Source organism: Myiozetetes cayanensis, unplaced genomic scaffold (genome assembly GCF_022539395.1).
Source record: "Myiozetetes cayanensis isolate MyiCay16 unplaced genomic scaffold, myiCay2020 scf63, whole genome shotgun sequence".
NCBI classification, from domain to species: domain Eukaryota; kingdom Metazoa; phylum Chordata; class Aves; order Passeriformes; family Tyrannidae; genus Myiozetetes; species Myiozetetes cayanensis.
The window spans coordinates 212,554-233,904 of NW_026087887.1; positions in this window are offsets into that span (position 1 = coordinate 212,554).

Here is a 21,351-nt window from a genome sequence, read left to right on the forward strand (position 1 = left end):
AAACTCCTGGCCCCAAATCCAAACTCCTGGCCCCAAACCCAAACTCCTGGCCCCAAACCCGAACTCCTGGCCCCAAACCCAAACTCCTGGCCCCAAACCCAAACTCCTGGCCCCAAAGTGGCCCCAGCCTGGTGACAAATCCGGCTCTGGAGGGCGGGGGAGAAGCTGCAGAGCCCGATTGTTCCCCGGGGGGAAAAAGGGGCTTTTTAAGGAGGGGGGAAAAATAAAGGGGGGAATTTGAGGCGGAGGGGGAGGGATGAGGTGGGAATTCCTGCGGGATTCCTGCGGGATTCTTGCGGGATTCCTGCAGGATTCCTGCTGGCCCCGTGCCTGGCTCGGCTCCCGCCCTCCCAGGTTGGACTCAGAGCTCTTTTCCGACCTCGTTTATTCTGTGATTAAAAAGAAAACCACCCCAATCCACTGTGAGTGTGAAATGAGTGGTCACAGACACCCCCCAAAAAAAACGGGATTAATCCCATCCTGGAATGGGGGAGGGAACATTCCAGCTGCTCCAGGGAAACAGCTCTGGGATGTCGGGAGGAAAGAGGGGTCGAGGCTGGAGGGGGGATTTGGGGTCAGGAAGGAGCTCCCTCCTTGTCCTGGGGTTGGATCGGCACAAAGGGGGGGGGTTTGAGAGGCACAGCAGGAGCAGATCGGGCAGGGAAAGAAAGAAAGGTGGGAAAACCAGGCAGGGAAAGCCAGGCAGGGAAATCCAGGCAGGGAAAGCCAGGTGGTAAAACCAGGCAGGGTAAGGCAGGTAGGGAAATACAGGCAGGGAAAGCCAGGCAGGGAAAACCAGGCAGGGAAATCCAGGTGGTAAAACCTGGGCAGGGAAAACCAGGCAGGTAAATCCAGGCAGGGAAAACCAGGTGGTAAAACCAGGCAGGGTAAGGCAGGTAGGGAAAGGCAGGCAGGGAAATCGAGGCAGGAAAAGCCAGGCAGGTAAAACCAGGTGGGTAAATTCAGGCAGGTAAACCTGACCAGGTAAATCCAGGCAGGGAAAGCCAGGTGGTAAAACCAGGTGGGTAAATTCAGGCAGGTAAACCTGGGCAGGGAAAGCCAGGCAGTAAAACCAGGCAGGTAAATTCAGGCAGGTAAATTCAGGCAGGGAAAGCCAGGCAGGTGAATTCAAGCAGGTAAATTCAGGCAGGTAAATTCAGGCAGGTGAATTCAGGCAGGTAAATTCAGGTAGGTAAACCTGGGCAGTAAAACCAGGCAGGTAAATTCAGGTAGGTAAATCCAGGCAGGGAAACCTGGGCAGGTAAAGTCAGGCAGGTAAACCTGGGCAGAGAAAACCAGGCAGGTGAATTCAGGCAGGTGAATTCAGGCAGGGAAACCCAGGCAGGTAAATTCAGACAGGTAAATTCAGGCAGATAAATTCAGGCAGATAAATTCAGGCAGGTAAATCCAGGCAGGTAAACCTGGGCAGGGAAAGCCAGGCAGGTGAATTCAGGCAGGTGAATTTAGGCAGGTGAATTCAGGTAGGTAAATTCAGGCAGGTGAATTCAGGTAGGTAAATTCAGGCAGGTGAATTCAGGTAGGTAAATTCAGGCAGGTACATTCAGACAGGTAAATTTAGGCAGGTAAATTTAGGCAGGTGAATCCAGGCAGTAAATTAGTCAGGGGTTTTGGGGGGTGGGGATTTGGGGTGAGGCCCAACCCAACCCTGGTGCCCCGGTCCGGGGTTGGGGGGCGATCCGGGTGGGATCAGAATCTCCCTTTGCCACCTGGAGAAGGGAATATTCCCTTTTTATTTCCTTTTAAATTCCTTTTTAATTCCCTTTTTTTAATTCCCTTTTTTAATTCCCTTTTTTTAATTCCCTTTGTTTAATCCTCTCCCAGGGGAGCCGGACGTGGCCCCGGAGGTGGCCGCGGGTTCGTTGTTGTTGTTTTCATTCCCTGGCAACGCTGAAAACGTTCCCGGGGCGGTGACGATTCCAGAGGCGGAGCCGCTGGAATTGCGGGGGGTTGGGAAGGCGGGGAGGGAGGGAGCGATCCCTGAGGGAGCGCATTCCTGGAATGCCGCGCGTGGGAATCGCGTGGATCCATCCGGGATATCCGCGGGATAACGGGGAGGGATTCGGGTGGAAATTGGGCCCCCCAACACACACGAAAAAATTAATAAAATAAAATAAAATAAAATAAAATAAAATAAAATAAAATAAAATAAAATAAATTTAAATGAAATAAAGTTAAATAAAATTTAAAATACAGGAAAATAAAATAAAATACAGGAAAATAAAATAAAATAAAATAAAATAAAATAAAATTAAGTAAAATAAAATAAAATAAAATAAGACGAAATAAAGTAAAATAAAATTAAAAATACAGTAAAATAAAATAAAATAAAATAAAATAAAGTTAAATAAAATAAAATAAAGTTAAATAAAATAAAGTAAAATAAAATAAAATAAAATGAAGTTAAATAAAATTGAGTAAAATAAAATTGAATAAAATAAAATAAAATAAAATTTAAAATAAAATAAAATAAAATAATAAAATAAAATAAAATAAAATAAAATAAAATAAAATAAAATAAAATAATGGGGTGATTCCTGATCCCTGATTCATTCCCTGGGGGTGATTCCTGATCCTGATCCATTCCCTGGGGATGATTCTTGATCCCTGGGGGTGATTCCTGATCCATTCCCCGTGGGAATGGAAGTTCCAGAGGGAACTTGTTCCCAAACTCTGGATGTCACCAGGCAGGAGTTGGATTCACTGATCCAGCTCTGGATATTCCACACATTCCACAAATTCCCCACATCCAGGGTGTCCCAGACCCCTCCTGATGCTGAAATCCCGGGATGAGGTGGAGATTTATTGGGATTTCATTGATTCCCATTCCAAAGGTTGGCTCCTGGATGGATCCCCTGGGATGGGTTTTTTTGGGGTGGATCCCCCGGGATGGGTTTTTTTGGGATGGATCCCACGGGATGGGCTTTGTTGGGATGGATCCCACGGGATGGGTTTTTTTGGGATGGATCCCCCGGGATGGGTTTTTTTGGGATGGATCCCAAGGGATGGACTTTGTTGGGATGGATCCCACAGGATGGGTTTTGTTGGGATGGATCCCACGGGATGGGTTTTTTGGGATGGATCCCACGGGATGGGTTTTTTGGGATGGATCCCCTGGGATGGGTTTTTTTGGGATGGATCCCACAGGATGGGCTTTTTTGGGATAGATCCCACGGGATGGGCTTTGTTGGGATGGATCCCACGGGATGGGCTTTGTTGGGATGGATCCCACAGGATGGGTTTTTTTGGGATGATCCCACGGGATGGGTTTTTTTGGGATGGATCCCACGGGATGGGCTTTGTTGGGATGGATCCCACGGGATGGGCTTTGTTGGGATGGATCCCACGGGATGGGCTTTGTGGGGATGGATCCCACGGGATGGGCTTTGTTGGGATGGATCCCACGGGATGGGTTTTGTTGGGATGGATCCCACGGGATGGGCTTTGTTGGGATGGATCCCACGGGATGGGTTTTGTTGGGATGCTCCCCTTGGATGGGGTGGGGGGAGGGCTCTGCTTTTGGTTTTAGGTTGATTAATCAGTGCTTGATTTGGTTTTAATTGGTACCTGATTTGATATTAATTTGTGCCTGATTTATTTTTGGGTGGTGTTTAATTTGGTTTTAATTTGTGGCTAATTTGGTTTCAATTGGTGCCTAATTTGATTTTAATTGGTGTCTGATTCAGTTTTAATTGGTGCCTGATTTAGTTTTAATTGGTGCCTGATTTGATTTTAATTTGTGCCTGATTTGGCTTTAATTGGTACCTGATTTGGCTTTAATCAGCATTTAATTTGATGTTAATTGGTGTCTGATTTGGATTTAATTAGCATTTAATTTGATTTTAATTTGTGCCTGATTTGGCTTTAATTGGTACCTGATTTGGCTTTAATTGGTGTCTGATTTGGATTTAATTAGCATTTAATTTGATTTTAATTGGTGCCTGATTTGGCTTTAATTGGTGTTTAATTTGGCTTTAATTGATGTCTGACTTGGTTAATTGGTGTCTAATTTGGTTTTAATTGGTGTCTGATTTGATTTTAATTGGTGTCTGATTTGGTTAATTGGTATTTAATTTGATTTTAATTGATTTGACTTTAATTGGTACCTGATTTGGCTTTAATCAGCATTTAATTTGATGTTAATTGGTGTCTGATTTGGCTTTAATCAGCATTTAATTTGATTTTAATTGGTGCCTGATTTGGTTTTCCACCCCTTTCCCGATCCTGGGAACGGCCCCCAGGATGATCCTGTGATTCCCTGGTGGGTGGGAATCAGGGAATGCTGGAATGGGATGGGATGGGATGGGATGGGATTGATGGGATGGGATGGGATGGGATGGGATGGGATGGGATGGGATGGGATGGGATGGGATGGGATTGATGGGATGGGATGGGATGGGATGGATGATGGGATGGGATTGATGGGATGGGATGATGGGATGGGATGGGATGGGATGGGATTGATGGGATGGGATTGATGGGATGGGATGGGATGGGATGGGATGGGATGGGATGGGATGGGATGGGATGGGATGGATAGATGGGATGGGATGGGATGGGATGGGATGGGATGGGATGGGATGGGATGGGATGGGATGGGATGGGATGGGATGGGATGGGATTGATGGGATGGGATTGATGGGATGGGATGGGATGGGAAGACCTTCAAGGATCATCTGGAGGATCCGGATCCTTCCCCTCCCCCTACCCTGGGATCGGGATCAGCTCCTCCCAGGGTGGCTTTTCCAAGGATTCCAAATCCCTGCTGGAGCCTCTCCCTTTTCCCAAGTCTTGGGATTGTCCAGGCTTTTCCAAGGATCCCAAATCCCTGCTGGAACCAATCCCTTCTCCAATGGCCCTGGAATTGTCCAAGTTCCGACTTCCCACTGTTTTATTCCTGGGAATTTTCCTTCCCTGCCCCTCCAGTCCCACCCCTGGGAATAAAACCCTGGAGAGAGGCAGGAATAAAAACCAGGGGAGAGGCAGGAATGAATAAATAAATCAATCAATAAATAAATATTTATTTTTAGAGGATCCCCTCAAAATCTCCCCAGTTTTCGGTCTGAACTGTCCTCCTGCTCCAGGAGGGCCGGAAAGGCCCTGCCAGAATTCCCAGAGGTTTCCAGGAGGATGAGGGGAATCCTGGGTGGGTGGATTCACCTGGGGTGTCTCCTGTGGAAAATTTCTGGGAATTTGAGACTTTTGACGGGTAAAAAATGAGGGGGGGGCGGGGGGAGGATTGGAAGGGTCTCCCCCCAAAACAGCTCCGAGCTGGGAAGGAACAGAGGGAAAGGGAAGGGAAAGGGGAAGGGGAAGGAGAAGGAGAAGGAGAAGGAGAAGGAGAAGGAGAAGGAGAAGGAGAAGGAGAAGGAGAAGGAGAAGGAGAAGGAGAAGGAGAAGGAGAAGGAGAAGGAGAAGGAGAAGGAGAAGGGAAGGCCCAAAGGGAAAGGGAAGGAGCAGGAAAGGAACAGAGGGAAGGGGAAAGAGGAAGGAAGGAGCAGAGGAAGGAGCAGGGAATGCCCAGAGGGAAAGGAAAGGAGCAGGAGAAGGAGCAGGGAATGGCCAGAGGGAAGAGCAGGAGAAGGAGAAGGAGCAGGGAAGGAGCAGAGGAAGGAGCAGGGAATGCCCAGAGGGAAAGGGAAGGAGCAGGAAAGAGGAAGGATTAGGGAAGGAGAAGGGAAGGAGTAGGGAAGGGGAATGAGAAGAGGGAATGGGAAGGAGCAGGGAATGCCTAGGGGGAAGGAGAAGGAGCAGGAGAAGGGAAGGCCCAGAGGGAAAGGGAAGGAGCAGGGAAGGAATAGAGGGAAGGGGAAGGAGAAGGAGAGGGAAGGAATAGAGGGAATGGGAAGGAGCAGGGAAGGAGAAGGAGCAGGGAATGCCCAGAGGGAAGGAGAAGGAGCAGGGAAGAGGAAGGATTAGGGAAGGAGAAGGGAAGGAGCAGGGAAGGGGAATGAGCAGGGAAGGAGAAGGAAAGGCACAGGGGGAAGGAGAAGGAGAAGGAGAAGGGAAGGAGCAAGGAAGGAGCAGGGAAGGCCCAGAGGGAAGGGAAGGAGAAGGAGGAGAAGGAGAAGGAAAGGAGACGGGAATGCCCAGAGGGAAGGGCAGGAGCAGGAGCAGGAGCAGGGAATGGCCAGAGGGAAAGGAAAGGAGCAGGGAATGCCCAGAGGGAAGGAGCAGGAGAAGGAGAAGGAGCAGGGAATGCCCAGAGGGAAGGGCAGGAGCAGGAGCAGGGAATGCCCAGAGGGAAGGGAAAGAGCAGGGAATGCCCAGAGGGAAGGGCAGGAGCAGGAGCAGGGAATGGCCAGAGGGAAAGGAAAGGAGCAGGGAATGCCCAGAGGGAAGGAGAAGGAGCAGGAGAAGGAGCAGGGAATGCCCAGAGGGAAGGGCAGGAGCAGGAGCAGGGAATGGCCAGAGGGAAAGGAAAGGAGCAGGAGCAGGAGCAGGGAATGCCCAGAGGGAAGGGCAGGAGCAGGAGCAGGGAATGGCCAGAGGGAAAGGGAAGGAGCAGGAGCAGGAGCAGGGGAATGCCCAGAGGGAAGGGCAGGAGCAGGAGCAGGGAATGGCCAGAGGGAAAGGAAAGGAGCAGGAGCAGGAGCAGGGAATGCCCAGAGGGAAGGGCAGGAGCAGGAGAAGGAGCAGGGAATGCCCAGAGGGAAGGGCAGGAGCAGGAGAAGGAGCAGGGAATGCCCAGAGGGAAGGAGCAGGAGCAGGAGCAGGAGCAGGGAATGCCCAGAGGGAAGGGCAGGAGCGGCGGAGCCTCCACCCCGCTGAGTCAGAGCCCGGCAAACAATTCCCTTTTTTTACGGGGCATTTATTGGGGTTGTAACCCCGGGCCGGGCCCTTCCTCTGCCTCCCTGGGGCCGAGACAGCCCTGGGGGAAGGGTTTTCCTGCAGGAATGGGCAGATCCCAGCTCCCAAATCCGCGGTTTTGGCCTTCCCACAAAAAAGGAAGGGGGGAATTCCGAGCAGGATCCCAAATAGGGCAAAGAGGGAGGATCAGGAGGGGGAAAAAAGCCAAAAGGGAGGTGGAATCCCCTCCTTCCCTCTGCTCTTCTTCCAGCTGGGGAGCAAAGGTTGGGATTGCAGAGCCCAGACCAGGATGGGATGGAAGGGCTGGGATTTATAAATCCCAAAGCCAGGGTGGGATCAGAGCCCTGGGATCAACAAATCCCAATTCCAGAGAGGGATCAGAGCCCTGGGATTTAGAAATCCCAGCCCTGGGATCAGCAAATCCCAATCCCAGAGTGGGATCAGAGCCCTGGGATCAACAAATCCCAGCCCTGGGATTTATAAATCCCATCCCAGGTTGGGATCAGAGCCCTGGGATCAACAAATCCCAATCCCAGGCTGGGATCAGAGCCCTGGGATTTAAAAATCCCAGCCCTGGGATCAACAAATCCCAATCCCAGGCTGGGATCAGAGCCCTGGGATCAGCAAATCCCAAAGCCAGGCTGGGATCAGAGCCCTGGGATCAACAAATCCCAGCCCTGGGATCAACAAATCCCAATCCCAGACTGGGATCAGAGCCCTGGGATCAACAAATCCCAATCCCAGGCTGGGATCAGAGCCCTGGGATCAACAAATCCCAATCCCAGGCTGGGATCAGAGCCCTGGGATCAACAAATCCCAATCCCAGAGTGGAATCAGAGCCCTGGGATCAACAAATCCCAGCCCTGGGATGAACAAATCCCAATCCCAGGCTGGGATCAGAGCCCTGGGATCAACAAATCCCAATCCCAGGCTGGGATCAGAGCCCTGGGATCAACAAATCCCAGCCCTGGGATTTACAAATCCCAATCCCAGAGTGGAATTAAAGCCCTGGGATCAACAAATCCCAGCCCTGGGATCAACAAATCCCAATCCCAGAGTGGGATCAAAGCCCTGGGATCAGCAAATCCCAATCCCAATCCCGATGGATCAGACCCAGACGGGTGGGGCCGGTCCTTGCCCGGTCCCTCCCAATCAAATTAACGTTATCAGTCTGAATTTCCCCTTCTAATTAACGTTATCACTCTTAATCACCCCCTCTAATTAACTCTGTCATTGTCAATTTCCCCTGGTAATTAACATTATCAGCCTAATTGCCCCCCCCCCCCGGGGACGTCAGTGGGGAGGGCAGGATGGGATTTGGGATGGGATTTGGGAAGGGCAGGGATGGGATTTGGGATGGGATTTGGGGAGGGATGGGATTTGGGGATGGGATGGATTGGGAAGGAAGGGATGGGATTTGGGGAGGGATGGGATTTGGGAAGGGCAGGGATGGGATTTGGGAAGGGATTTGGGGAGGGATTTGGGATGGGATTTGGGATGGGAAGGGATGGGATTTGGGAAGGACAGGAATGGGCTGAGGGATGGGATTTGGGGATGGGATTTGGGAAGGGCATGGGATGGGATTTGGGATGGGATTTGGGAAGGGCAGGGATGGGATTTGGGATGGGCAGGGATGGGATTTTATTTTCCCGTCCCTCGGGGCGGCTCATTACGAGGCAGCAGCTCATTAATCAGCTCATTAATCAGCCCATTAATCAGCTCATTAATCAGCTCATTAATCAGCTCATTAAGCCCGGAATGAGTCACGGAGCAAACAAAGCTCCTCGTTCCAGGCGACCCCTCCGGAGCGCCGGGATCGGGGGAATTGCTGGAATGTGGCTCAGGAAGCGCCGATCGAGGGAATTGCTGGAATGTGGCTCGGAAGCGCCGGATCGGGTGGAATTGCTGGAATGGGGCTCGGAAGCGCCGGGATCGGGGGAATTGCCGGATCGGGGTGGGAATTGCTGAATGTGGCTCGGGAATTGCCGGATCGGATGGGAATTGCAGGGATCGGATGGGAATTGCGGGATCAGGGGAATTGCTGGAATGTGGCTCGGGAAGCGCCGGATCGGTGGGAATTGCTGGAATGTGGCTCGGGAAGCGCCGGGATCGGGTGGAATTGCCGGATCGGGGAATTGCTGGAATGTGGCTCGGGAAGTGCCGGGATCGGATTGCTGGAATGTGGCTCGGGAAGCGCCGGATGAATGGAATGCGGATCGGGAATGCTGGAATGGGGCTCGGGAAGCGCCGGGATCGGGGGGGAATTGCTGGAATGTGGCTCGGGAATTGCCGGGATCGGGGTGGGAATTGCTGGAATGGGAATTGCTGGAATGTGGCTCGGGAATTGCCGGGATCGGATGGGAATTGCTGGAATGTGGCTCGGGAAGCGCCTTGGGCAATAAAATCCTCCCGGGATTCTCCCAACGCGGCTCCTTCCAGAGGGTTGGGATAAAAGGAGGAGGCGCCTCCCAGATGGGAATTGGGAATCTGCGGCTTCCAGGGGGTGAGGGATGACCGGGAACACGCGGGAATCGGGGATTTATGGAATGGTTTGGGCGGGAAGGGGCGTTAAAAATCCTCCCATTCCCACCTTTCCACGGGCAGGGAAAAACTCCCACCATCCCAGGGATCCAGGGGCAGCCCCAGCTTCTCTGGGAAACCCATTCCAGCCAGGAATTCCTTCCCAAAATCCCACCTAACTCCCCCCTTTCCCAGCGGGAAGCCATTCCCTGTGTGCTGTCCCTCCATCCCAAATCCCAAATCCCTCTCCAGCTCTCCTGGAGCGCCCTCAGGAACTGGAAGGGGATCCCAAACTCTCCCTGGATCCTGGCTGGGAGGGTGGGGAGGGGCTGGGATGGAATTCCCAGAGAAGCTGTGGCTGCCCCTGCATCCCTGGGAGTGTCCAAATCCAGGCTGGATCCCCCTGGGATGGTGGGAGGGGTCCAGGGTGGGACTGGATGGGATTTAAGGTCCCTCCAACCCCACCCATTCCAGGATTCTGGAGCCAGGCTGGGAGAGCTGGGAATGTTCCCCTGGAGAAGGGAAAGATCCAGGGAGAGCTCAGAGCCTTTTCCAGAGCCTGCACACCCAGGAAGGGCCCGAAGTGCCCGGCCCGGCCCCGAATTCCTGGGAGGGGAGGAGCAGGAAAGGCACGAAGGGCTGAGTCAGCTCAGCCTCTCCCAGGGCAGGGCCCGCCTGGATTTGTCCTCCCTGCTCCGGTAGGGGCTGGATTTGCCTTCCCTTTTCCAGCAGGGGTTGGATTTGCTCTCCCTTTTTCGGAGAGGTTGGATTTGTCTTCCTTTTTTGGGCAAGGGTTGGATTTGTTCCCCCTTTTTTGGAGGTGTTGGATTTGTCCTCTCTTTTCCATCAGGGGCTGGATTTGTCCTCCCCTTTTCAGCAGGAATTGGATTTGTCCTCCCTTTTCCAGGAGGGGTTGGATTTGTCCTCCCTTTTCCAGCAGGGCCTGGATTTGTCCTCCCTTTTCCATCAGGGGCTGGATTTGTCCTCCCCTTTTCAGCAGGAATTGGATTTGTCCTCTCTTTTCCAGCAGGTTTTGGATTTGTCCTCCCTTTTTTGGAGAGGTTGGATTTGTCTTCCTTTTTTGGGCAGGGGTTGGATTTGTCCTCCTTTTCCATCAGGGGTTGGATTTGTCCTCCCTTTTCCAGCAGGGGCTGGATTTGTCCTCCCTTGTCCAACAGGAATTGGATTTGTCCTCCCTTTTCCAGCAGGAATCGGATTTGTCCTCCCTTCTCCAACAGGATTTGGATTTGTCCTCCCTTTTCCAGTCCCCTCCCAGTTTTCCACCTGCTTTTCCCCCAGAATTCCAGGCAGTTTTCAGCCCCAAAGCCTCGCCCTTCTGCTCCTTCCCAGGCCAGGATGATCCAACATCCCATCCTGGAATGGTTTGGGTGTGGAAAGGACTTCCAAGCTCATCCCATTCCCGCTTTCCAGGGGCAGGGACAGCTCCCAAAATCCCAGGGGGATCCTGGGATCCAGCCTGGATGAGGGGAAGGGGGACTCAGGAGGCACCCAGGGAGGTTTCCAGAGGGATCTGAGCATTCCTGGGGGTTGGACAGGAGGATCCTGATGGATTCATTCCATCTTGGGAGATTCCAGGACCTGGAGAGGGGATTTTTTTTTGGGATGTTCTGCCCTGGGAGGGGTCACTTTGGTGGAATTCTTTGTCCTCAGGGGTTGGATCTGGTGTTGGGAATTTAATTGTGAGGGGGGGAAAGGAAAGGAGGGAAGGAAAAGGAGGGAAGGAAAAGGAGGGAAGGGAAAGGAGGGAAAGAAAAGGAGGAAAAAAGGAGGGAAGGGAAAAGGAGGGAAGGAAAAGGAGGAAAAGAAAAGAGGGGGAAAGGAGAAAAGGAGGAGGAAGGAGGGAAAAAGGAGGGGAGGAAAAGAGGGAGAAAAGGAGAAGGGAAGAAAAGGAGGGAAAGAAAGAGAGGAGGAAAAGAAGGGAAGGAAAAGGAGGGGAAAAAAAGGAAGGGAAAGAAAAGGAGGGGAGGAAGAGGAAGAGAAGGAAAAGTAGGGAAAGAAAAGGAGGGAAGAAAAAGGAGGAAAAAAGGAGGGAAAGAAAAGGAGGGAAGGAAAAGGAGGGAAGAAAGAGGGAAAGGAGGAGAAGGAAGGAAAAGTAGGGGAAGAAAAGGAGGGAAAGAAAAGGAGGAGGAAAAAGGAGGGAAAAAAAGGAGGGAAGGAAAAGGAGGGAAAGAAAAAGGAGGAAGAGGAAAGAGTAGGGGAAGAAAAGGGGAGGAAGAAAAGGAGGGAAAAAAAGGAGGGAAAGAAAAGAGGAGAAAAGGAGGGGAAAAGGAGAAAAAAAAGAGGGAAAGAAAAGGAGGGAAAGAAAAGAGGGGGGAAAAGAAGGGAAGGTAAAGGAGGGAAGGAAAAGAGGAGGGAAGGAAAAAAGGAGGGAAGGAAAAAAGGAGGGAAGGAAAAAAGGAGGGAAGGAAAAAAAGGGGGAAAGGAGGAAAAAAAGGAGGGAAAGAAAAGGAGGGAAGGGAAAAGGAGGGAAGGGAAAGAAAAGAGGGGAAAAAAAGGGGGGGGAAAGGAGGAAAAAAAGAGGGAAGGAAAAGGAGGGGAAGAAAAGGAGGGAAAGAAAAAGAGGGAAGGGAAAGGAGAGAAAGAAAAGAAGGGAAGAAAAAGGAGGAAAAAAGGAGGGAAGGAAAAAAGGAGGGAAAGAAAGGAGGAAGGAAAAAGGAGGGAAGGAAAAGGAGGGAAAGAAAAGGAGGGAAGGAAAAGTAGGGAAGAAAAAGAGAGGGAAGGAAAAGGAGGGGAAGAAAAGAGAGGGAAAGAAAGAAGAGGGAGGAAAAGGAAAGGAAAAAAAGGAGGGAAGGAAAAAAGGAGGGGAAGAAAAGAGGGGGGGAAAAGGAGGGAAGGGAAAGAAAAGAGGGGAAAAAAGGAGGGAGGGAAAAAGTAAGGGAAGGAAAAAGGAGGGGAGGAAAAGGAAGGGAAAGAAAAGGAGGGGAGGAAGAGGAAGAGAAGGAAAAGTAGGGAAAGAAAAGGAGGGAAGAAAAAGGAGGAAAAAAGGAGGGAAGGGAAAAGGAGGGAAGGGAAAGGAGGGAAAGAAAAGAGGGGGGAAAGGGAGGAAAAAAGAGGGAAGGAAAAGTAGGGGAAGAAAAGGAGGGAAAGAAAAAGGGGGGGGGGAAAGGAGGGAAAAAAGGAGGGGGGAAAAAAAGGAGGGAAGGAAAAGGAGGAAAAAAGGAGGGAGGGAAAAGTAGGGGAAGAAAAGGGGAGGAAGAAAAGGAGGGAAAAAAAGGAGGGAAAGAAAAGGAGGGGAAAAAAGAGGGGGAAAAAGAAGGGAAGGAAAAGAGGGAAGGAAAAGGAGGGAAAGAAAAGAGGGGAAAAGGAGGGAGGGAAAAAAAGGGAAGGAAAAGGAGGGGAGGAAAAGGAGGGAAAGAAAAGAGAGGGGAAAAGGAGGGAGGGAAAAGGAGGGAAAAAGGAGGGAAGGAAAAGGAGGGAAAGAAAAGAGAGGGGAAAAGGAGGGAGGGAAAAGGAGGGAAAGAAAAGAGGGGGGAAAAGGAGGGAAAGAAAAGGAGGGGAAGGGAAAAGAGGGAAGATAAAGTAGGGGAAGAAAAGGAGGGAAAGAAAAGGAGGGAAAGAAAAGAGGGGGGGAAAGGAGAGAGGGAAAAGGAGGGAAGGAAAAGAGGGGAAAGAAAAGATGGGGGGGGGAAAGAGGGAAAGAACAGGAGGGAAGGAAAAGGAAGGAAAGGAAAAGGAGAGAAGGAAAATGAGGGAAGGAGAAGGAGGGAAAGAAGAGGAGGGAAGGAAAAGGAAGGAAAGGAAAAGGACTAAAGCAGGGCAGGGAGTTTTTCTCTCTTCCCTCCCCTCTCTCCTCCCCTCTGGACGCGCAGCAGCAGCTCCCGCGCGCTCCCCGCTGGAATTCGCTGGGATCCGCTGGGATTTGGGAGCCTCCGCATTCCCAGAGCGGCTCCCGAGGGGAGGAGGGAGAAGGGAGGGAGGGAAGAAGGAGCGGAGGAGGGATCGGGATCGGGATCTCCCCGCGGGTGTCCCCGCCCTTGCCCGGCCCAGGGGTTCGGCCGCCTCTGGAATTCCCTCCCCTCCCAAAAATCCATCCCTCTCTTCTTGTTGTTGTGGTGGTGGTGGTGGATTTTAATTTTATTTTATTTTATTTTTTCCCCCTAATTTTTTATTTTCCTTCCCCCCCTCATTCCCAATCCCGGGAATGACGAACCCCAGCTCGGCCTTTTCCAGCGGCTCCCTGGGGAGCTCTTCCCAAGGGATGAGCCGGGACCCGGCCGGATTTGGGGGGACCCCCGAGAGCCCCCCTAAATTGGGGTCGCTCCTGAGGGACCCCCCGAGCCGGGAGGTCGAGCCCGAGCTGCGGGAGCTGCGGCGGAGGGAGAAGGACGAGATCAAAGAGCTCAACAACCACTTCGTGACGCTCATCGAGAAGGTGCGAGCGGCAGAGCCGGGGCCGGGCCGGGCTCAGGGGGGAGAAATCTGATTTTTTGGGGAGGGCAGGGCTGGTTTTAGGGGTGTTTAATATCATTTATAGAGGGTAGATCCGGTTTTAGGGAGGATAAATCTGATTTTTGGGGAGGGCAGGGCTGGTTTTAGGGAGGATAAATCTGATTTTGGGGAGGGCAGGTCTGGGTTTGGGGGTGTTTGGTCTCGTTTAGAGAGGGTAGGTGCGGGTTTAGGGGGGATAAATCTGATTTTAGGGAGGGCAGGGCTGGTTTTGGGGGTGTTTGGTCTCGTTTAGGGGGGATAAATCTGATTTTTGGGGAGGGCAGGGCTGGTTTTAGGGAGGATAAATCTGATTTTAGGGAGGATAAATCTGATTTTTGGGGAGGGCAGGTCTGGTTTTAGGGGTGTTTGGTCTCGTTTATAGAGGGTAGATCTGGTTTTAGGGAGGATAAATCTGATTTTTGGGGAGGGCAGGGCTGGGTTTGGGGGTGTTTGGTCTCGTTTAGGGGGGACAGGTGCGGGTTTAGGGGGGATAAATCTGATTTTTGGGGAGGGCAGGGCTGGTTTTAGGGGTGTTTGGTCTCGTTTATAGAGGGTAGGTCCGGGTTTAGGGGGGATAAATCTGATTTTAGGGAGGGCAGGGCTGGTTTTGGGGAGGGCAGGGCTGGTTTTAGGGGTGTTTAGTCTCGTTTAGGGGGGACAGGTCTGGTTTTAGGGGGGATAAATCTGATTTTAGGGAGGGCAGGTCTGGTTTTAGGTCCCATTTAAGGGGGACAGGTGCGGGTTTAGGGGTGATAGGGCTGGGTTTAGGGGTGTTATGATTCATTTAGGGGGGACAGGTGCGGGTTTAGGGAGGATAAATCTGATTTTTGGGGAGGACAGGGCTGGTTTTGGGGGTGTTTGGTCTCGTTTAGAGAGGGTAGGTCCGGGTTTAGGGAGGATAAATCTGATTTTTGGGGAGGACAGGTCTGGTTTTAGGGGTGTTTGGTCTCGTTTAGGGGTGACAGGTGTGGGTTTAGGGGGGATAAATCTGATTTTAGGGAGGGCAGGTCTGGTTTTAGGGGTGTTTGGTCTCGTTTGGGGGGGACAGGTCTGGTTTTAGGGAGGACAGGTCTGGTTTTAGGGGTGTTTGGTCTCGTTTAAGGAGGACAGGTCTGGTTTTAGGGGGGATAAATCTGATTTTGGGGAGGGCAGGGCTGGATTTGGGGGGGATAAATCTGATTTTTGGGGAGGGCAGGGCTGGGTTTGGGGGTGTTTGGTCTCGTTTAGGGGTGACAGGTGCGGGTTTAGGGGGGATAAATCTGATTTTTGGGGAGGGCAGGGCTGGTTTTAGGGGTGTTTGGTCTCATTTGGGGGGGACAGGTCTGGTTTTGGGGAGGACAAATCCGGATTTAGGGACCTTAGGGCTGCTTTTGGGATGACAGGTGTGATTTTGGGGACTACAGACCTGCTGTTAGCGAGGACAGGTCTGGTTTTAGCCAGGATAAATCGTTTTAGCGAGGTCAGATCCGGTTTTAGAGAGGACAAATCCGGTTTTAGCCAGGACAGATCCGGTTTTAGCCAGGCCAGATCCGATTTTCGGGATCAGGACACTCTCCCTGTTCCCAGGAGCCCTCCCAAGGCCTCGATCCTGCCTGGCCAGGCTGGGAAGTTCAGCCTAAACCCTCCCCCCTCAGTTAAACCCGGAGTTAAACTCGGCTTAACCAAACCTGGCAGCGTCTCCAGGGGGAGCCCCGGGCGGGATCGGCCCCATCCCGGCAAAAATTCCCGGGAAAAAAAAGAAAAACCCACCGGGATCGAGCCCGGCTTAAACCCCGCGCCTAAACGGGGTATCCCGGCTCATCCCAACCCCCCCCGAGGGAATTCCAGCCGGGAAAAGGGGCTGCTCCTCCTCTCCCGGGAGGTTTCTCCAAGGAAAACAAGGAAAACAAGGCCCGGCCCCGGGCAGGTCCCGGCAGAGCCGATGGAATTCGGGATTGCCTCATCCCGGCCCTGCCTCCAAACTCCAACCGCGGGGGAGGGGTCGGGATTAAATCCCCTGGGAGGGGTCGGGATTAAATTCCCAGGGAGTTGGGAGGGGTTGGGATTAAATCTCCCAGGTCTCCCAGGTCTCCCAGTTTTCCAAGGTCTCCAAAGTCTCCCAAGGTCTCCCAGTTGTCCCAAGTCTCCCCAGGTCTCCCACATTTCCCAGCTCTCCCAGTTTTCCCAGGTCTCCCCAGTGCCTCCAGGTGCTCAGGCTGCCATTCCCTGCTCCTCCAACTCCTCCCATTCCCACTCCCATTCCCATCTCCACTCCCATTCCCACCCCCAATTCCCATTCCCACCCCATTCCCATTCCATCACCCATTCCCACCCCCACTCCCATTCCATTCCCACCCCCATTCCACTCCCATTCCCATTGCCACCCCATTCCCACCTCATTCCCACCTCATCCCCATTCCATTCATTCCTACTCCCATCCCCATCCAATTCCCATTCCCACCCCATTCCCATTCCCACCCCACCCCATTCCCACCCCATTCCCATTCCACTCCATCATCCCATTCCCATTCCCACCCCCATTCCACTCATCCCACCTTCCATTCCCAATCCATCCCATTCCACCCCATCCCCGCCCCATTCCCATCCCCATTCCACTCCTATTCCACTCTCATCCATTCCCACCCCATCCCACTCCCATCCCATTCCCATTCCCTTTCCCATTCCACTCCCATCCATCCCATCCCCATCATTCCCACCCCATTCCCATTCCCATTCCCACTCCATTCCCATTCCCACTCCATTCCCATTCCCACCCCATCCCTCCCATCCCATTCCCACCTCATCCCACCCCATTCCGTTCCATTCCCACCCATTCCCATCAATTCCCACCCATTCCCATTCCCATCCCATTCCCATTCCCTCCACCCCTTACCATTCCATTCCCTTTCCCATCCATTCCACTCCCACTCCCATTCCCACCCCATTCCCATCCTCATTCCCACCCCATCCCACTCCCATTCCCGTTCCATTCCCATTCCACTCCCACCTCATTTCCATTCCATTCCCACCCCATTCATCCTCATTCCACCCACTCCCACTCCCATTCCATTCCATCCCATTCTGTTTCCCATTCCCATCATCCACCCCATTCACCCATTCCTCCACATTCCCACTCCTTCCACCCAATTCCACTCCTTCATACATCAATTCCCTCCATTTCAGTTCGTTCCCATTCCACCCATTCCTCCATTCCACCCCTACTCATTCCCATCCTTCCCATCCCCACCCCATCCCCATCCCATTCCACCCATTCCGTTCCATTCATCCCATTCCATTTCCACACCCATTCCACCTCCATCTCATCCCACCCATTCCCATCCCATTCCACCCCATCCCATTCCACCCATTCCCGTAATTCCATTCCCACACATCCATCCCCATTCCCTTTCCACCCCATTTCATTCCTCACCCATTCCCATTCCACTGTCCATCCCATTCCTTTCCCACCCCATTCCATTCCCGAGCCACCCCATTCCATTCCTCCCATCCATCAATTCCCGTTCCATTCCATTCCCAATCCTCCCACCCATTCCGGCTCAGATTGCAGTCTGGAAGGCGCAGGGCCGGAGTGCTGGTAGCGCTGGCCTCCTGTGAACACAGGAGAATTCCCTTTCGGAGCCGGGCGCGGAGAGTCTGAGGAATTCATGGCCAGGATGGGCCGGAAGGAAGGCCTAGGCTCAGCAGGGAAAACCTGGAGAGGGGAGCTGGAAAGATCCTAGGATCCATGGATACCTTCGGGCAAGTGGGGTGGGCTTGGATCCTGGGGAAAATTCCAGAGGGAAGGAGGGGTTGGGAGGCTCAGGTGGGGATTCCCAGGAGAATTCCTGGTTTGGAAGGGTGGGGTTGGGGGTGAATCCCAGACTCCTCCTGGTAAATGGGAGAGGGGAGAAACAGCAGGAACTCGGGATAAATTTTGGGATCAGACCCACCTGAACCTTCCCTGGGGTTTCCCTGGATGATTTGGGTTTTCCCCCTTTTTAGGTATGAGGATTAAATCCGGCTGCAGTGGATGGAATTCACCTTCTTGGGCTCAAAAGGTGGGAAGGGGCAGAAATCCACCTGAATGGGCTGGGAAAAATTTAGGACATTCCTTCGCCCTTCCCTTTATTCCCTTCCCTTCCTTCCCTTCAGCCTTATTCCATTCCCAGCCCTTCCCTTCCTTCCTTCCCTTCCTTCCCCGATATTCCTTCCACTCTAGACCTTCATTGACCTTCCTTCCTTCCTTCATTCCATTCCTTCAGCCTTCCATTCATTCATTATTAGGCCTTCCTTCCTTCCTTCCCATTTAATATTTTCATTCATTCCCAAATATTCCTTCCTTCCATTCATTCATTGAATATTCATTCACCACATTGAATATTCATGCCTTCAGCCATTTAGTATTCCTTCATTCCATGTGCCATTCCCACCACTCCTCCTTCTCATACCTCACGTTCAGGCATTCCCAATGCCTGCCTTCCCAGCCTTCCCAACCCTTCCCAATCCCTCAGGATCTGGATGTCAGCACCCTGCACGCACGGAGCTGCAGGTGAAGCTCAAGGGGCTCCAGGAGCTGCTGGAGCTCAAGAAAACCATTCACGAGAGGTGGGAGACCCCAGGATTCCAGGGGATATCCAGGAAAACGGGATGGGAGGGATGGAGATCACAGGGATGGGATGGGATACAGGGATGGGATAAGGATGGGATGGGATGGGATGGGATGGATGAGATGAGATGAGATGGGATGGAGATGAGATGGGATGGGATGAGATGAGATAGGATGGGATGGAATGAGATGGGATGGGATGGGATGGGATGGGATACAGGGATGGGATGGGATGGGATGGGATGGGATGGGATGGGATGGGATGGGATTTTAGGCCCTTCCCACCTGAGCCATCCCACGCTGCCCCCATTCCCTGCCCCATTCCCTTCTCCATTGCCTATCCCATTCCATGCCCCATTTCCCATTCCCTGCCCCATTCCCATCCCCATTCCCATTCCCATCCCCATTCCCATCCCCATTCCCATCCCCATCCCCATTCCCATCCCCATTTCCATTCCCTGTCCCATTCCCTTCTCCATTCCCTTTCCCATTCCCTGCCCCATTCTCTGCCCCATTCCCATCCAAATCCCCACCCCCATTCCCTTCTCCATTCCATTCTCCATTCCCATCCCCATCCCCATTCCCACCCCCATTCCCATTCCCATCCCCATTCCCATCCCCATCCCCATTCCCATCCCCATCCCCTTCCCTTCTCCATTCCTGCCCATTCCCATCCCCATCCCCATCCCCATCCCCATCCCCATTCCACCCCATTCCCATTCCCATCCCCATTCCCATCCCCATCCCCATTCCATCCCCATTCCCATCCCCATCCCCATCCCCATCCCCATCCCCATTTCCATCCCCATTCCCATCCCCATTCCCATCCCATCCCCATCCCCATTCCCATTCCCATCCCCATCCCCATCCCCATTCCCATTCCCATTCCCATCCCCATCCCCATCCCCATTCCCATTCCCATCCCCATCCCCATCCCATCCCCCATTCCATCCTCCCATCCCCATTCCCATCCCCATTCCCTGCCCCATTCCATCCTCCATTCCTCATCCCCATCCCCGTTCAGTTCGCCGGACCCCCGTTCCAGGAGCTTGGGTCGGGCGATCTGCTCTCGGACGCTATCGGGGCCAGCCTCTGTGGATGTTGGGAACTCCGGGCGAGGTCCGCCGGGAGTGCTGGGATGACTGGACTGGGACACCTGCCGTGGACGGGGCAGGAGAGGCCCAGTGCGAGGGGCTGGCCCGGAGAGCATGGGACGAGGCCGAGGCACTGGCCAGGAGGAAGGTGAACTGGGAGGCACTGGGATAAACTGGGAGCACAATGGGATGGACTGGGATGGACTGGGAGGGCTGGGATGGATGGGAGGCTCACGAGGGCTGGCCGGAGGCATGGGACGGGCCGAGGCACTGGCCAGGAGGAAGGTGAACTGGGAGGCACTGGGATAAACTGGGAGTGCACTGGGATAGACTGGGATGGACCGGGATAGACTGGGATACACCAGGAAGGGCTCAGTACGAGGGGCTGGCCCGGAGAGCCTGGGACGAGGCTGAGGCACTGGCCAGGAGGAAGGTGAACTGGGATAGACTGGGAGGCACTGGGAGCACAGTGGGATGGACTGGGATAGACTGGGAGGCACTGGGATAGACTGGGATAGACTGGGATACACCGGGAAGGGCCCAGTACGAGGGGCTGGCCCGGAGAGCCTGGGACGAGGCCGAGGCACTGGCCAGGAGGAAGGTGAACTGGGATAGACTGGGATAAACTGGGAGTGCACTGGGATGGACTGGGAGTACACTGGGAGGCACTGGGATGGACTGGGATAGACTGGGAAGGGCTGGGAGTGGATGGGAAGGGCCCAGTACGAGGGGCTGGCCCGGAGAGCATGGGACGAGGCTGAGGCACTGGCCAGGAGGAAGGTGAACTGGGAGGCACTGGGATAAACTGGGAGCACAATGGGATGGACTGGGATGGACTGGGATGGACTGGGAGGCACTGGGATGGACTGGGAAGGGCTGGGAGTGGATGGGAAGGGCCCAGTACGAGGGACTGGCCCGGAGAGCATGGGACGAGGCCGAGGCACTGGCCAGGAGGAAGGTGAACTGGGATAGACTGGGAGGCACTGGGAGCACAGTGGGATGGACTGGGATAGACTGGGATGGACTGGGATAGACTGGGATGGACTGGGATGGGCTGGGATACACCAGGAAGGGCTGGGATAGACTGGGAAGGGCTGGGAGTGGATGGGAAGGGCTGGGAGCAGACTGGGATGAGGCTGAGGCACTGGCCAGGAGGAAGGTGAACTGGGAGGCACTGGGAGCACAGTGGGATGGACTGGGATACACTGGGACGGACTGGGATACACTGGGAAGGGCTGGGATAGACTGGGAAGGGCTGGGAAGGACTGGGATAGACTGGGAAGGGCAGGGAAGGGCTGGGATAGACTGGGAAGGACTGGGATAGACTGGGAAGGGCTGGGATAGACTGGGAAGGACTGGGATAGACTGGGAAGGACTGGGAAGGGCTGGGATAGACTGGGAAGGACTGGGAAGGGCTGGGATAGACTGGAAGTGCTGGGATAGACTGGGAAGTGCTGGGATAGACTGGGAAGGACTGGGATAGACCAGGAAGTGCTGGGATAGACTGGGAAGGACTGGGATAGACTGGGATAGACTGGAAGTGCTGGGATAGACTGGGAAGGACTGGGATAGACTGGGAAGGGCTGAGATAGACTGGGAAGGACTGGAATAGACTGGGATAGACTGGAAGTGCTGGGATAGACTGGGAAGGGCTGGGATAGACTGGGAAGGACTGGGATAGACTGGGAAGGACTGGAAAGGGCTGGTATAAACTGGGAAGGCTTGGGAGCAGATAGGAAGGGCTGGGAAGGGTTGGGATAGACTGGGAAGGGCTGGGATAGGCTGGGAAGGGTTGGGAGCAGATGGGAAGGGCTGGGATAGACTGGGATAGACTGGGAAGGGCTGGGATAGACTGGGAAGGACTGGAAAGGGCTG